We start from the raw sequence: 17,870 nt of genomic DNA, 5'->3' as shown, positions 1-17,870 counted from the left end.
TTTTTCAGATTTTTCCCTTCCTTCATTGTCTTTTGAGATTTTTCACCAAAATATCCCTGAGTCCCTGTTTCTTTCCTGTGACCATGGAGAGAGATAGTTGGGACACTTAATCTGTCTGGTGATTGAATATAATGCATGTAATATAAATGGATTAAATATCATACATAATGTCAGTTTTTTTTTAAAGCTTGTGAGTCTCAGTATCTACAGTTTCTGTGCATGAGACAAATAAGCATGGTATAAAAAGCAAGCAAATTTGGGTTCCCTTTTCTAGTTTTTCACTAAACGTGGAACCCCAGCAGGTCTCTTAAGCTTGGTTTCCTCATCTACAAAATAGAGGAAAGTGCTTTCTACTCCCTGGCTCTGCTCTTGGGTCCATTTCCTCTTCCGTTTCCCCAGTTCATCAGTCTGTGTACCTCTCACTCTGCCACACTCACCATCAATGCCAACTCGTGTGTGTATGCACGCTCTGTCGTGTCCGACCCTTTGTGACCCCAAGGACTGTAGTCCATCAGTCTCCTCTGTCCATGGAATTTTCCGGGCAAGAATACTGGAGCAGTTGCCATTTCCTCCTCCAGGGGATCTTCCCCACCCAGGGATCAAACCTGCATCTCTTGCATTGGCAGGTGGATTCCTTACCACTGAGGCCGCTGGGAAGCCCCACTGACTTGTTGAGCCCTTACTATTTGTGGGGCATCGTGCCAAGCACTTGACAAGTATTTGCTTTTATATCTCTACACAAAAACTGCCTAAGAGCGATGTTATCATCATCTTACGATAGATGACCAACTGAGGTTTGGGGAGACTTACGTCCAAGGTCACAGAGCTGGTCGGAGCGGAGATTGATGCCTTGCCTCTTTCCCATTCTAATATTCACAGTTTCTTAAATGTGTAAACCTCGCCTGTTTTCTTTGCATTGTATTTTCTCACATGATCCACTGGCTGCTTTCTAATAAGTCTAAGTTTTCCTTTCTGTGATGGAATATTCAATGATTATTCCTAATTTTCTATCAGGCAGAGATCCGAACTCTGCTTTTCATGGGTCTCCTGGTATACAAAACATAATTGACAAACAAATATATAAATGCTTGAGGATTCGATGGTGCAAAGTCCTTAAAATAAGAGTTAGGAAGGGATTCAACTAGGCTATTTAGTTATTTAAAATTTTGACAAAAGAAATGTTACAGCATACCCCATGAGTAAACTGGAATTGGTAAATATTTGCCCCCTGAACTGTGGCTTCCAACAAAGTGAAGATAAGTATAGTACATCAAACAAATACAAATTTCTGCCTCAATTTACCTGTAACTCCTGTCTTTTTTTTTATGAGAAGGAGCTTGTCTTTAGAGATTCCAAAAGAACTATTATTCCAAGGAGCCCATAGAAAATGAGGTTGCCTTATTGAGAATAAATAGAAGCTTCCGTTGTCGGCCCTAGGACACGATTGTCAACTGCACAATGTTTTAGTGTTTTTCCAAAAAAATGCCTGGAGAATTCAGGAGTGGATAAGAGATAGAGGCAGAAAAAAGGCCAACAGAATCAGCCCCCAAGCATCGGTGTACCCGAGAGTGAGGAGTCGTAGGCCAGCGGTCTTCATCACCAATACTCAGAGATCTCTTCTCGTTTCATGACTCATAATGGATGTGGTCAGGCTTTTCTTAAGATTGCTAATCTTAAGATTAACATTTTCCCACTCTGGCCACACTTCCTCAACTGTTAGAAGGTACTTTCCACAGTAAGTATCTCAGGCAAGACTGAGCCCAGAGTCCCTTGACCACTCAGCATGAGATCAGCCAATAGTGTTCCTGTTGGCTTCTGGTGGGTATCATCTACTAATTCCGCAGTTGCTTTTGAAACTGACTTCAAGGACTCCGGAGGAGAGAAGTGGTACAGGAGCCAGAGCAAGCCAAGCTAAGATCATTTGAAGATAAAGCATAAGTGTGAAATCTAGATTTACACACACACACACATAACAAGTGTGAATTTTAAGCAGTGACTCTACATAATATTTCATACAATTCATAATGGAAATTGGGTTTTTTCCCCCAAGATAATTTTGTAACAGAAGTTCTGGTCCTTTTTTATTTGTCTCTTTCTTCCCTCCCTCCGTCTGCCCTTTCCTTCCTTCCTTTCTTCCTCCTTCACCAAGCACTGCTTTGTGCAGTTGACACACTTTGTCTTGTTCTATTCTAACACAGCTCTATGGATGAGCACTGTGACATTATTATTTTCGTGGGAATGTAATTGTGTACAATAGAGTGAATCAGCTATAGCTATTTAGTTAGTTCAGTCACTCAGTTGTGTCCAACTCTTTGCAACCCCATGGACTGCAGCATGCCAGGCCTCCCTATCCATCACTAACTCGTGGAGCTTGCTCAAACTCATGTCCACTGAGTTGGTGATGCCATCCAACCATCTCATCCTCTGTCGTCCCCTTCTCCTCCCACCTTCAATCTTTCCCAGCATCAGGGTCTTTTCAGATGAGTCAGTTCTTTGCATCAGGTGGCCAAAGTATTGGAGTTTCAGCTTCAGCATCAGTCCTTAAATGAATATTTAGGACTGATTTCCTTTAGGATGGGTTGGTTGGATCTCTTTGCAGTCCAAGGGACTCTCAAGAGTCTTCTCCAACACCACAGTTCAAAAGCATCAGTTCTTCGGTGCTCAGCTTTCTTTATAGTCCAACTCTCACATCCATACGTGACTACTGGAAGAATCACAGCTTTGACTAGACAGACTTTTATTGGCAAAGTAATGTCTCTGCTTTTGAATATGCTATCTGGGTTGGTCATAACTTTCCTTCCAAGAAGCAAGCATCTTTTAATTTCATGGCTGCAATCACCATCTGCAGTAATTTTGGAGCCCAAGAAAATAAAGTCTGCCACTGTTTCCACTGTTTTCCCATCTATTTGCCATGAAGTGATGGGACCAGATGCCATGATCTTAGTTTTCTGAATGTTGAGCTTTAAGCCAACTTTTTCACTCTCCTCTTTCACTTTCATCAAGAGGCTCTTTTGTTCCTCTTCGCTTTCTGCCATAAGGGTGGTGTCATCTGCATATCTGAGGTTATTGATATTTCTCCCAGCAATCTTGATTCCAGCTTGTGCTTCATCCAGCCCAGCGTTTCTCATGATGTACTCTGCATATAAGATAAAGAATCAGCTGTGTGTATATACATATGCTCTCCCTCTTGAACCTCTATTCCACCTCCACCCTCAGCCTGCCCATGTTGGTCATCATGGAGCACTACACGGGGCTTCCTGTGCTGTACCGCAGGCTCCTGCTAGCTGTCTGTTTAGCACATGATAGTCTGTGAACCCTAATCTCCCAGTTCATCCCACCCTCCACCCCCGCCCTGTGTCCATACATCTGTTCTCTACATCTGCATCTCTGTTCCTGCCCTGAAACTAGGTTCATTTGTATCATTTCTCTAGTTTCCTTATATGTGCATCAATTTATGATAATTGTTTTTCTCTTTCTGACTCACTTCACTCTGTATGACAGGTCCATTCACATCTCTACCAGTAACCCAGTTTTGTTCCTTTACATGGTTGAGTAATGTTCCATTGTATATACGTACCACATTGTCTTTATCCATTCACCTGTTGATGGACACTTAGGTTGTTCATGTGTGTGTATGTGTGTGTGCGTGAGTGTTTGGTCATGTCCGACTCTTTGCAACCCCACAGAGTGTAGCCTGCCAGGCTCCTCTGTTCATGGGATTTTCCCAGCAAGAACACTGGAGTGGTTTGCCATTTCTTCCTCTATGGAAGAGGTAGTTCATATGGTAGTTCATATGGTAGTTCTGTTTTTGGATATCCCAGTTTTACATATAAAGAAACCGAGACTCATAGAATTTAAGTAATGTGTATGCAAGTATGCAGGAAGAAGCCACTGCATCAGAAAATCCAGCATCTTTTTGCTTTATGATGTTATTTCCTAGTTCACTCTTTTTTATGTATATAGCAAGCCTAATTTCATAAAGAAAGATAAGATCATCAGTGGTTGGATGAGGTTTGTAAGAAACCTGTCATGCCCTCACACTCGCTTAGACTGGGAGAAAGTGGTCTTGTTATAGCCTCGGTAAAGCTTTAAACTAAACGTGTGCTGTTCTTGAAACCAGTGGAAGAAACTCCTCCCATTATCCTCTTCCCCATCCACATATGGAATACAGAAGATGTAAGTCCATCTTACATTTCATGGACTGTGCATCTCAGGGTTGTTTTTTTTTTAAACCTCTTTGACTTTGGTAGGTGCTCAGTTGTGTCCAACTCTGGGACCCCATGGACTGTAGCCACCAGGCTCCTCTGTCCATGGGATTCTCCAGCCAAGAATACTGGAGTGGGTTGCCATTTTCTGCTCCAGGGGATCTTCCCGACCTGGGGATCGAACTTGGGTCTTGCACGTTGCAGGTAGATACTTTACCATCTGAGCCACCAGGGAAGCCCATAATTGACTTGTGTTTTTCTCATACTTTTTAGACCAAAGTAGGATTCTGGAGGCTCTTCTCCTCTTCTCTGATGACTCAGTGACTCACTTTGAGACTTTGGGGAGGAGCGTCCCTTTTCAGGGCCCCCATTTTCCCATTTTCTTATGCTGCAGGGCCATACTGTCTGAGGTTTCCCTGGTTCAGAGTGATGTAACCCTGGGCCAGTTACTTAAATCTCAGTTCCCTCATCTATAAAGAGGAAATAATCGTTATGCCACATAGAGTTGTGGTGGAATTCAGTGTGATACTGCATAGAAGACATTTAGTGTTGAGTAACCACTGAGGGAACATTAGCTCGCCCTCCGTTTGTCCTTTAGCTGTTGTTTTCTCTGGCCCAACGTAGATAACCTTTCTGTGGAGAGCGTACGGCTTCGTTGCTCTGTATAAGGAAAAGACTGATCGTTAAGCAGGCTCCTCCCATCTGTGGAAACTCAGGTCACATCTCACTACTTCCGGGGCACCGTGCATGTCTCCCCTGGGGAGAGCTGTGTTCCCCCTTCCTGCAAATCTAAAAAGTCCCCCTGTTTTCTAGTGACTGGTGTCTTTCTCCCTTACCTAACAGGCCAGGGCCGCATCTTGTATTTGCATCACCAGCATCCAACCACGACCTAGAATAGAGTAGGTACTTGGCAGATGTTGACTGAAAGCAGAAGTGTACATTCATACACGGTATATATTTATAAAACATGTAAAAGCATATACACCAAAAGAGATCAGTCGTCACTAGGTGTGGGAGTTACAGGTGGTTTATATTTTATTCTTTTTACTCACGTACATTTTCTAAGATGAACATATATTACTCTAAGATAAACATGTATTACTCTAAAAACAAGTTAGTAAAAACAGCAAAATGCCAAATATCACATAGCTATTATTTACTGACTTAGTGAAAGAAAGTGAAGTCGCTCAGTCGTGTCCGACTCTTTGCGACCCCATGGACTGTAACCTACCAGGCTTCTCCGTCCATGGGATTCTCCAGGCAAGAATACTGGAGTGGGTTACCATTTCCTTCTCCAGGGGATCTTCCCGACCCAGGGATCAAACCTGAGTCTCCCACATTGGAGGCAGATACTTTAACCTGTGAGCCATCAGGGGATTCTCCATCCCTACTGACTTAGTGGGGATGACAATTCAGAGGGCCTTATTCAGGAATTTGTTCTTCAGTTGGTTTGGTTTGTTGCATGCTCTACTGAATGTAATAAGCCAATTTATTCACCCTTTGAGGGGGCTTCCCTGGTGGCTCAGTGGTAAAGAACCCGCCTGCCAATGCAGGAGACGTGGGTTCGACCCCTGGGTGAGGAAGATCTCCTGGAGAAGGAAATGGCAACCCACTCCAATTTTTGGCCTGGAAAATCCCGTGGACAGAGGAGCCTGGCGGGCTAGAGTCCATGGGGTCCCAAAAATCAGACACAACTGAGCAACTAAAACAACTTAGTGGTGGACACTTAGGATTACCAGAGGAGCAATTTCACAGTCCGGATAGTGATGTGCAAATTATATTTGGGTGAACTCTGGCAGCCATTCCTAGTTCTTTCCTGCTTGTGCTCCTGTTGAGTTTGTGCATCCAGGCTGATTTTCCCCTCCTTTCTGTCCTGATCTGTCTCCACGCCACAGTCCCTTCCCCCGCAGCAGGACTCAGCTCCAGAGACACTGTACACTGAGGTAGGGACCGCGGCACCAGCTGTGGCCAGCAGGGTTCACAGAAACTGCTCAGCCCCAGGCCCTGCTATCTCGGCCGGAACCTGCCCATGGCTGGAGGCGAGGGCCCAGGAACACCCCCAGCCCAGTTCAGAGACAGCCGAGGGACACTTGCAGAGTTGCTTTTCCCACCAAGTGTCCTCTTATAAACTTGACACATCCGCTTGCCTTGTTTTGATGTTTGTATCTCTCAGTGGAAGGGATATGATAAGTGTGAACACAAGAATGGCCTCCTTGGTGGCTCAGATGGTAAAGAATCTGCCTGCAATGCAGGAGACGCCTGGTCAGAAAGGTCCCCTGGAGGAGGAAATGGCGACCCACTCCAGTATTCTTGCCTGGAGAATCCCATGGACAGAGGTTTTTGTCCATGGGGTCGCAAAGAGTCAGACATAACTAAGCAACTAACACTTTTAACTTTCACATGAAAATGTTAGTATTTAGCTCCTCAAAGAAGGTGACCATAGCCTTCTCAAGCCCTGGGTACCATTAGTTTATGGGTTTGCTTGTTCACACCTACAACTGATTTCCTGCGTACCTACCTAGCACCAGCCACGAGGCAGTGCTGTGAGATGACTAATGGTTTGTGATCTCAGAATCTGCTGGGAGAAATGGAGGTGTTGATGTGGGGGCTGAGCCATAGAGGTCTGAACCGCACCTCAGAGAAGGAAGGACTCATAGAGCCCCACTCAGCAGCTGGAAGGACAGGATGTCTCAAACCTTGCTAATCTGAGATGTCTGAGTGTGTCATTTTCATATTCCCCTATGAATTTGGCGTTTTGTTTTTAGAATGTTATGCCTCAGTGTGAGTTATCTTACTGTGGTTTACTTTTGGGCTGCTTAAAACTATCAGAAGTCCTTCCTGCGAAGTAAAAAATGAAGTTGCAGATAAATACACAGGGCGTTCGTCCTGCCTCAGTCATTGTAACCCTGAAAGTGCCGGTAGGATTTGTACATTGTAATGGGCATGTGTTGTTTGTACTCTGTACCTGGACACTGCCTTCTCGTTACCTAGACTAAGTTCTCCTTCCAGTGCAAGAAACATACCTGAAATTGTATTCATAAGATATTTGAAATCATGGGGCGTTTGTACTTTCCCATTACATTGAGCAGGTCTTACTTAAAGAACAGCATTCCCTCCTACGTTTGAAAACTTATTATCAAGGAAAGAGGAGAGGTAAGGAGCCCTGGACTGCAGTCCCAGTGAGCTCTGTGACACTGGGCACATTCTTTAACTTGGGTGTCATTTCACTCCTCTGTGATAGGGGAGTGACCAGATAGGAAATCTGGTCCTTTTATCTCTACATCCTATGACTCTTGTTATTCTTGTATTCTCATTTAAGGAACTTGGCATAGACCCAGAAGATAGCAAAGAAAACTATTTAAAGATTGAGAGAAAGAGAGCCTCCAAAAACAGGTCTAAAGACTTTTTTTTTGAAGGTCCAGTGGCTCTCACCAAGGCATGTGACGGAATTTTTATGAATCGAGCCGCTTCTGTAATTCCCTCTGAGAATAGCCCAAGAGAGTGCACTTTCATCATATCAGTGAAGATTTAGGTTACAGGGTTGGGATGTGAGACACCGGAGAGTTTGTCGGCTTGCCTTATTTGGATATTTTTGAGAAAATAGTAGATGGCTCTCTTTCTGGGACAGCGCGTGTGCAGTCTTGCCTAGAAACCAGGAGTGAACTGGAGCAGCCAGACTTAAGATGTGTGCAGCGACCTCCCAGAAAGCAGAGCTCACGTGGCGTTCTGGAAGCTTCCCTGCTCTGGGATGAGCAGTGGAGCCGCTGAGCCATGGGCATCTGCCTGGGTCAGTGAGGAGAATGCATGAGGACAGAGCTTTTCCCAATGCTGAGGTAAGAGCAGGAACCAGGTGGGGCTGGGAGATGCTGGGTCTACTGCAGAGAAGGTTCTTCTCCCCAGAGATGCTTCAGGGCCACGGCCACAGCTCCTCATGGCCCCTGGCCCTTATTCTAGGCTCACTTGAAACACACCTCACCCTGGCTCTAGCTTGTACTTTACATTTGTCAGCTAGTGAACAGACTTGGAACTTTTAACACGGAAGGGACTTCATCTCCCAATTTACAGATGAGGAAGCTGAGGCCCAGAGAGGCTCAGTGGAGCCTGATGTTGCACAGACAGGTAGCAGCCTGGGTCTCCCAATCCCCAAGCTCTCTTTTCTACTCCCTGCTAGTTTTGTGGTTTCCTTGGAGATGTCCACATGTATAAATTATCTGCTTCCCTGTATTGCACGGGCTGATTGCCATGTTTGGTGTTTTTATGTTTTGATAAGCTTCTGTGCTAATTCCTTACTCTTATCTCATCTTACCCCCCTCGAGCCTTGCAGCCCTGTGCTTAGCCTTTTCATGGGTTCATTTTTGATCTTCAGAACTCTTTTCATTCTGTTACCCATTTGGCAGTAACGAGCTGTCATCTGTGTTGGATCTGAAACTTGACGTTTAACTGTGGGCTTCATGACGTCCCAGGGAGTCCCTTGCTTGTACCTAGTAACCAGGGCGGTACTTTGCACATAGACTCATAGGTGGAGTGAATGAATGAAGGAAATGAATGACGTCTGATACTGAGACAATGCTGTCATAGTGGCTTATCAACTAGCCCTTAATAATATTCAGCTTTTTGAAAAGACGTGTTTGGGGTTCCCTGAGCTTCCAATAGGTGAAAGTCTGGATCTTAAGTCCTTGTGGTTGAATGTGGAATGAAGGGTAGCTGTGGTCTTTCTAGATGTGAATGCCAAGACTATCACTGTCTACAGCCCCAGGAAGGAGACAGAGGCCAAGGCAAGGAGGGCCTGGCAACTCCAGCCTGGAGCATCCCTTTTGCTTGCCAGAGGTTTACCCTGTGTCGCCTCCTTAGTGGAGTGGGCAGCTTGGTAGAAAACAGGCATTGGGGTGTGCTGGGAGGGGAGGTGGGGAGCTGGGCACTCCTTAGTTGGGGCCAGAGCTGGGCTCTGTGTGCCATTGCTAATGCAGCTTCAGAAGCCCCTCAGCTTCTGAGGCTGATCAGATCACAGAGACCCCACAGCAAGGTCAGGTCCATCAGGTTTGGAGGAATTGGGGCTGCCGGCTCCCCGGGGGTGTTTTCACCACATGAGATAGAGAGAGAGCCGCTGAGCCTGTGCGGGAACAGTGTCCCATGCTTCACTGACTGCTGCGTGTTTCCCTCCGAGACTTGCAGAGAAGAGTCCTGCCCTCTGCAGAGCCTTGGGAGAACCAGTGGTGTCTGCGGGGAGAGAACAGGCAATCTAAAAGAGATTCTGACCTGACCGCAGAATTCACAAGGACCCCTTTAAATGGTTGTCTGTATTTGAGGACATTTATAGTTATTTTGGGGCTTCCCAGGTGGCACTAGGGGTAAAGGACCTACCTGCCAGTGTAGGAGACATAAGAGACCTGGGTTCGATTCCTGGGTGGGGAAGATCCCCTGGAGGAGGGCGTGGCAACCCACTCCAGCATTCCTGCCTGGAGAATCCCACGGACAGAGGAGCCTGGCGGGCTACAGTCAGTCCTTGGTGTCTCTAAGAGTCAGGCACGACTGAGCGGCTTGGCACACACGCATCGTTATTTGGTTCTTAAAAACAAAGGCATTTGAAAAATACGTGTTGAGAATCATCCTGTCTGTGAAAGTTTGGAGTATCTGTATCCACAGAGAAATGGTATTCCAAGCATACATAGAAAATTATGCCCCCTGCGCCCCCGCTGACCACACAGTGTTCCGCTTTGTAAAGGAAAGGGAACAGGATTAAGGGAAAGCAAAATTCCTTCCTTATCTGATAACAACTGTAGCATGATTGCTTTTCCAAAAATTTATGGGGATTTTATTTGGCTTTGGAATCCTAAGCATTGTATGTTTCACTTCGTTCATCATCAGAGTGCAGGGCTAGAGATGGTAGATCGATGATGTTTTGGATGTCGTGTTGTTTGGGGTTTACTTAGTGCTCAGTGAGGGGTTTGGAAGTTGTACAGTTTTCTCCTGGATACGTACTGAATCAGAGGGAAAGCTGGGAACCTGGGTCCCCAGTTTCCTGTTGTACTTTCCCCACTGTGTCAAGTTGCAGAAAAAGTAGGGCACATTCAAAACAGTCCCTTGGCAATGTAATGCCAGGTTACAGATAGGACTCTGATCCCAGCAGTTATGTAATTGGGTATCAATCTATCGAATCAAAGTACCCACCCACACAGCATTACCTGCTTTCAAAAATGACGTGAGCCCAGGTAGCCGTTCCACTCTGCACAGATCACGTGTTATCAGCCTTTCTGCTTCTTTTCATTGTCAGTTAGGAAACTCCTCAGAGAAAATTCAGCTTCCATTTTAACATTCATTTTACAGTATGCATTTCCTTCTGTAAGTTCTCCAGCACTGTGTTCTGTAATAAACTCCTACAAATAGTTTCTACATGTAGATTTCAGGGAACTTGAGTGAGATGCTTTTAGTGTAAGAAGTCATTCTGAGAAATTCTTTTTCACTACCCATCTGGAAAATACCAGCCTCCTTTAAACAGAGACTTAGAACTCGATGACCTAAAAGAAGGAACAGGTTTTGTGGCTTTTGAAGCTTGGAGAGGAGGGTAGGAGTGGTAATTTGATTTTCCTGAGGCTTTAAAAATAACCTTCTGAAAAGAACGACTGGTTCGTTCTTTGGCCAAATGTCCTGGGATTCTGTAATCATTGATTTAATAAATTTAAGTGCTTGCAGAAAAATGAGTGGCCAGACATGACTTAGATGAATGATGTGAGGTTTGTCTTCTTAGATTTATGATTTGGGCAGTGGTTCAGAAATGGGGTTCCAGAACTCACCACTGATTTTCAAAAGACCTTAAAGTGGTTCTTGGCAAAGTTATAGTTAGATGATGCAATCATTTAAAAGGACCCCACTTACTGCAGAAGCTGTGAGAAAGGGCTCGTTCACGCCCTGGAAGGGACACGCCTTCCTCAGCTACCTCTCTAAGCTCCACATGGGAGCTTCCAAATGACCACAGCCAGTCTCCTTACTGCAGTGACCTCTCTAGAGTCAGCTGCCAATATGGTGCCAGTAATTTACAAACAGACCCTCGTCAATTATCTTTATGAAACTAACTCACATAATTACAACACAAGCCATCAAACACACAAGAATTAACATGGGCAAATGTTTTTTTCATATTAATAGACTGTGTGAAGTACCTTATGAGTGTAACCCCAGCCATGTCCTTCTTAGAAATGGTCCACTCTGCAAATTTTTCCATTAATTACCTCTTCTTCCTGCCCTGCTCTGTGAAATGCTGTTTAATTAAAGGGTCTGTTCTGTAGTTGTGGATCTTAATGGCCCGATTAATGGTCACTCCTGCCTTCTGCTGCTCTGCTCTTTCTGTTACAGACCCTACCCGGGAAGTGCTTTGAAGACTTATAAGCAAAGCACTTCATCTCATTGGAACTTCAGTCTGTCTCTCTATAAAATGAGGGAGTTGTGCTAAATGATACAAGTTGGATTGTGTTTCCAGGATTTACAGCTCACTCTGATGGTAAAAGAGATACTCCCTCAACATCTATTCCTGTTTGGGCTCAACAAACAACAAACAGTATCATAGTAATTTAGTTTGGTGACTACTTCTCTGCTTCTCCTCTCAAACGAATTCAATCTATTCTCTTTCCCTTTAGCTTTTAAATCACTGAAAAGCGGAAGTGTTAGTTGCTCAGTTGTGTCCAACTCTTTGTGACCCATAACATGAACTGTAGCCCACCAGGCTCCTGTGTCCATGGAATTCTCCAGGCAAGAATACTGGAGTGGGTTGCCATTTCTTCTCCAGGAGATCTTCCTGACCCAGAGATGGAACCCCGGTCTCCTGCATTGCAGGCAGATTCTTTACCTAAGCCACCAGGGAGGGTTTTGAATTTTTTTCACTGAAAGGCTGTCTCACTATTTGGCATCTTGGTTCAGTTCAGTTCAGTCACTCAGTCGTGTCCGACTCTTTGGGACCCCATGGACTGCAGCACGCTAGGCCTCCCAGTCCATCAACAACTCCCGGAGTTTACTCAAACTCTTGTCCATTGAGTCGGTGATGCCATCCAACAATCTCATCCTCTGTCATCCCCTTCTTCCTGCCTTCAATCTTTCCCAGCATCAGGGTCTTTTCAAATGAGTCAGTTCTTTGCATCAGGTGGCCAAAGTATTGGAGTTTCAGCTTCAGTATCAGTCCTTCCAATGAATATTCAGGACTGATTTCTCTCTGAGAGATCCTCCCCTGAGATCCTCTGTCTGAGTTAATCCTCCCCATTTATATACATCTTTTAGAAGGTTTTAAAATAACCCTATTTCCTTCCCTAGATCTTTTATTTGAATGGGCCCTGCAATTTTCATGCTGAAGTATTTTTTGTTTTTCCACTATACCATGATCTTTATTTTTTTATTTTTTGATGTGAACCATTTTTAAAGTCTTTATTGAGTTTGCTATAATATTGTTTCTATGTTGTGTTTTGGTTTTTTGGCTGTAAGGTACATGGGATCTGAGCTCCCCAACCAGGGATGGAATCCACACCCCCTCCATTGGAAGGTGGAGTCTTAACCCCTGGATCACCAGGGAAGTCCTCTGAACCATGATCTTTAGATGTTCTTTGTCACCCAACGCTGTAATTCTTTGCTTTTTCCTCAACCCTGCCCTTGATCCTTAAAAGGCAGTCTCATTCCCCGCCTCTTTACACGTCTTTCTCACCACTCACTCACGTGCTCTAAAATCTAAAAGTCCTCTGTCAAAGAATAGGCCAAGTTTAGATTCAGAGACCCCGTTCATTCTCTTGATCTTTAACATTGATTCATGTTTTCAGAGTAGCTAGGGCAGCACACTCACCTCAAATGAAGAACAGTGCCTGCCTTGTAGTAGGTTTTCATAAATATTTGTAAGTGAATCGATGTATCTAGTAACCCTGTGAACATCTGTGAACCAAGAAATAAGACACCCCCAAAACACGAAGGGCCAGGCTTTACCAAAGACTTTGCTAAAATATAATGGAGGAGAGCCTTCTCTTATTGGTATTGAGTACAAAGAAGAATCAAACCAAATTAGTCATAAGAATTTAGTGAAGTATGCAAAATTACACACTGGTATCTGCCAACAGAAGCCTTAATTTCTTAACACAGGAAAGCAAAAACTTCCTAAGCTAGAACACCTGGATACACACTTCATATTCTAGTTTATTTTTTTTTTAATCTCGCATAGGCCAGACATGTTATATATTGGGTTGGCAAAAAAGTCTGTTCAAGGTCAGCAGCTAATGCAAAGACCCGAACGAATTTTTTGGCCAATCCAATACATACTCAATTATTGCTGGATGAGTGAATGGGTGGATGAAATGAGCGTCTAAGAGAGATGCAAAGCGTCCTGAACAGACAGCATGGGAGAGGAGAGGAGACTCTACCCGGCTGTGTGGTCTGAGAGATGAATCTTAACTTCTCTGAGCTTCTGATTCCTGCTCTATGAAGTGCGAATGCGTGTAGCCGAGCCGTCAGTCTTCACTGTGGGACATTACAAGAAACACAGAACTTGCATTCACAGGACACCCCGTGAATGTCCTCTTACCCAGTTTGGGTGAAGGTACTGCCCTCGGGCTTCAGTTCCGCTGCCCTAAGAAAACTGACTTTTCTCACATAAATAGAATGAATTGTGTAAGTGGTAGCTCCTTTTTCGCCTTTAACCTCTAGAGAACTTGGAACTAGATTTTCACAATGTGCAGTGTTTGAAGTATTAAGGCTGTCCCTCGCCGTTGTTTTGTTTCACCCGTGCTTATTACTCTTATGCTCCATCACATTTTGTTGGGTGTCGGTCTAAGGCTTGCGTCTATCCTTGTACCTGGGCTCAAATGGGTTTGGAACAAGTGCATGGTACCCGCGTGTGCGCTCAGTCATGTCTGACTCTTTGCAGCCCCGTGGACTGTACCCCACCAGGCTCCTCTGTCCCTGGGATTTCACAGGCAAGGATACTGAAGTGGGTTGCCATTTCCTTCTCTGGGGGAATATTGGAATATTCCTGACCCAGGGATCTAACCCATGTCTCCTACGTCTTCTGGCTTGATTTTTAAAAAGGAAACTAACAATAACAACAAACCTCAAGGGAAGAAAGAAAAGAAGGAAGGAAGGGAGGGAGGGAGGGAGACAGAGAAACAGACAAGCACAAAAGGAAGGAAGAGAAGTGAAAGCAAGAAAGTCAGGTAACCGGTGCTGCCGGGCTCTGAGGTTATTGTGATGGGTGAGATTGCGTTTCCTTACACAGTTAAGCGCTCAACGGTTTCTGCCTTCTGTCAGAGAACCTAATGGGCCAATACCTTTTTAGATATAAGGTAAATAATAATACCATAAAAAAAAAATACCATACTTTTGATAATAAAAGATTGAAATAATAGCAATATATATAGTTCCACAGTTATATATATATTGAAAAATGGAAATAATAACCATATATAACTTAAATTATATATTGAAATAATAACAATATAAATTGAAATAGTAACAATATATAAAATCCCACAATTTAAAGGAATCAAAATAATAACAATATATATAATTCCACAGTTTTAAAATCATACTCTTTGGAGTTCCCACCAGTGTGTAAGGTGGCAAGAAGATGGGATAGTGGAGGTGGACGGGGGGGCATTTGGGTTTTTTTCAACTGAAGTCTTTCAGAGTTGTTTTTTTTTTAGATTGGATTTACAATATTATATTTTAATATAATAGTTATTTTATGTTTAATTTTATATTTTAATGATATTTATTTTATATAATAATTTACAATATTATATTAGTTTCAGGTGTACAGCACAATGATTCCTTTATAAATGTCTGTTCTTTTTCAGATTCTTTTGCATTTTCGGTTATTGCAAGGTATCAAATATAGTTTCCTGTGCTATTCAGTAAATCCTTGTTGTGTGTGTATTTTATATATAGGACTGTGTATCTGTTAATCCCATACTCTTAATTTATCCCTCCCCAGAGTTATTTTTGTTACTGTTGTTTACATGTAAGGATTCTGTTCACAGAGGGTTGCTTAGGAAAATGAAAGTTTGAAACTATTAATACATGGGATAAATGTATGAGGCGGTATAGTGAGTTGGTGAATACGGGATGTGTATTTTCAAAATTGAGCATAATGCATTTTTTTTGGCCAACAGGTTTGTGTTAAAACCCTTCACTGTCTTGTGTGGTTCGTTGTCACTGAGAAAAAATACAGCAGAAATGAAGTGCAAATATAAAAAAGGAAATCCATTTAAAACAACATTCTGTCACAAATTTTAAATATTTTTTTAAAGTCAGTAACTTCACTAAAATGCCCCAAATGTAAATAGAAACACTTCTCACCCCACTTATCCCTTCCGCATTGGGAAATTCCGTAAGCTTTAATGGAACTCCTGTTTGAAACATGGGCCTGTGAATTAGCTACTGTGTTAGTCCCTTAGTCGTTTCGACTCTTTGCTACCCCATGGACTGTAGCCTGCCAGGCTCCTCTATCCATGGAATTCTCCAGGCAAGAATACACTGCTGCTGCTACTGCTGCTAAGTCGCTTCAGTTGTGTCCGACTCTGTGCGACCCCATAGACGGAAGCCCACCAGGCTCCCACATCCCTGGGATTCTCCAGGCAAGAACACTGGAGTGGGTTGCCATTTCCTTCTCCAGTGCATGAAAGAGAAAAGTGAAAGTGAAGTCTCTCAGTCGTGTCCGACTCTTATAAGGCGACCCCATGGACTGCAGCCTACCAGGCTCCTCCATCCAAAGACAAATCCATTTTCTGTTGCATTCTCTTTCTGCCCACTAGAGAGCAGCAATCATGCGCAGGGAAAGGGAAATTACTCCAGTACTAGCAAAGTTTCTTAATCAACACTAGCCTTTCTGAGAATACCTAAAAAGTCCCTCAAATTCCCATTAGACTTCTTAGACAATCAGATTCCCTTCCTCTTTTCTAAAATACTTAGAGAAATTTGATAACTGCCTTTGAAGTTATCTGTTGACTTGGCCAAACATATTCATTTGAAATATGAACATAACCATATCCCTAAAAATGACATTTATGTGAAAATTGTGTTTTAGTCATATATTTCTGTGTTTCAAACTACTCCAAAATGTCAGGGTTTTAAACCTATCTCTCAATTCTCTTGGTATCAGAATTCTGGGCAGTTCTGCTTCATGTGATGTTGTCTGGGACTGTGTTCATCACCCAGGGGCTTAAATGCGCTGGAATGTCCAAACTGGCTCGCTCTGCTGGCTGGCAGTTGATCCTGGCTGCTGCCTGGGAGTTCAGCAGGGACCATTAACCAGAGCATCCAATTATCATTCTTCCTGTGGCTTAGACATCTCAGAGCATGGCAGCTGGTTTCCAACAGGGACCATCCCAAGGAAGAGCATCTCAGAAGGAGGGAGCATTCCCGAACACAGGAAGCAGAAGTTTCCAGCCCAGACATGGCTTTCTCCAGCCCTCTAAATACTAACAGTAGTCACAGAGTCAGCCTAGATTCAAGGAGAGGAAATCAGCTCCATCTCCTGACGTGAGGAGCAGCCTGGATCACAGGGAGGAGAGAAACAGTGTGGACCTTCTTTCAGTTCAGTTCAGTTCAGTCGCTCAGTCGTGTCTGACTCTTTGCGACCCCATGGACTGCAGCACGCCAGGCCTCCTTGTCCATCACCAACTTCCGGAGTTTACTCAAACTCATGGACTCATGTCCATTAGTTGGTGATGCCATCCAACCATCTCATCCTCTGTCGTCCCCTTCTCCTCCCGCCCCCAATCTTTCCCAGCATCAGGGTCTTTTCAAATGAGTCAGCTCTTCGCATCAGGTGTCAAAGTATTGGAGCTTCAGCTTCAACATCAGTCCTTCCAATGAACACCCAGGACTGATCTCCTTTAGGATGGACTAGTTGGATCTCCTTGTAGTCTAAGGGACTCTCAAGAGACTTCTCCAACACCACAGTTCAAAAGCATCAATTCTTCTGTGCTCAGCTTTCCTTGTAGTCCAACTCTCATATCCATACATGACTACTGTAAAAATCATAGCTTTGACTAGCCGGACCTTTGTTGACAAAGTAATGTCTCTGCTTTTTAATATGCTGTCTAGGTTGGTCATAGCTTTTCTTCCAGGGAGCAAGCCTCTTTTAATTTCATGGCTGCAATCACCATCTGCAGTGATTTTGGAGCCCCCCAAAATAAAGTCTGTTACTGTTTCCATTGTTTCCCCGTCTATTTGCCATGAAGTGATGAGACCGGATGCCATGATCTTAGTTTTCTGCATGTTGAGGACAATCTCTGGGGACCAAAAAGTGGAGTCCAGTTAAGACAAAGGCTATTTCTTTGATAATGAACAAGGACCTTCTGTAGAGCACAGGAAGCTCTGCTCAGTGTTATGTGGCAGCCTGGATGGGAGGGGATTTTAGGGGAGAATGGGTTGGGAAGATGCCCTGGAGAAGGGAATGGCAACCCACTCCAGTATCCTTGCCTGGAGAATTCCATGGATAGAGGAGCCTGGTGGGCTTCAGTCCATGGGGTCGCAAAGAGTCAGACATGACTGAGCAACTCTCCCTCACTCACTCATATGTGTGTATAGTTGAGTTGCTTTGCTGTCCACCTGAAACTATTACAACATTGTTAACTGGCTAAACTCCAATATAAAGTAAAAAGTTAAAAAATTTGAAAAAGATAAAATAAGAAAAAGTCT

General features: G+C 43.9%; 1 protein-coding gene across 4 annotated transcripts in view; it reads left to right on the top strand.

Annotated features, from left to right (window-relative positions):
- Positions 1-17,870, top strand: part of LCP1 (lymphocyte cytosolic protein 1) — a 104,993-nt gene that overhangs the window by 45,321 nt on the left and 41,802 nt on the right.

This window comes from Bos taurus, chromosome 12 (genome assembly GCF_002263795.3).
Source record: "Bos taurus isolate L1 Dominette 01449 registration number 42190680 breed Hereford chromosome 12, ARS-UCD2.0, whole genome shotgun sequence".
NCBI lineage: Eukaryota > Metazoa > Chordata > Mammalia > Artiodactyla > Bovidae > Bos > Bos taurus.
The sequence above is the reverse complement of the archived record's forward strand: the minus strand, read 5'-3'. Positions and strand labels throughout refer to the sequence as shown.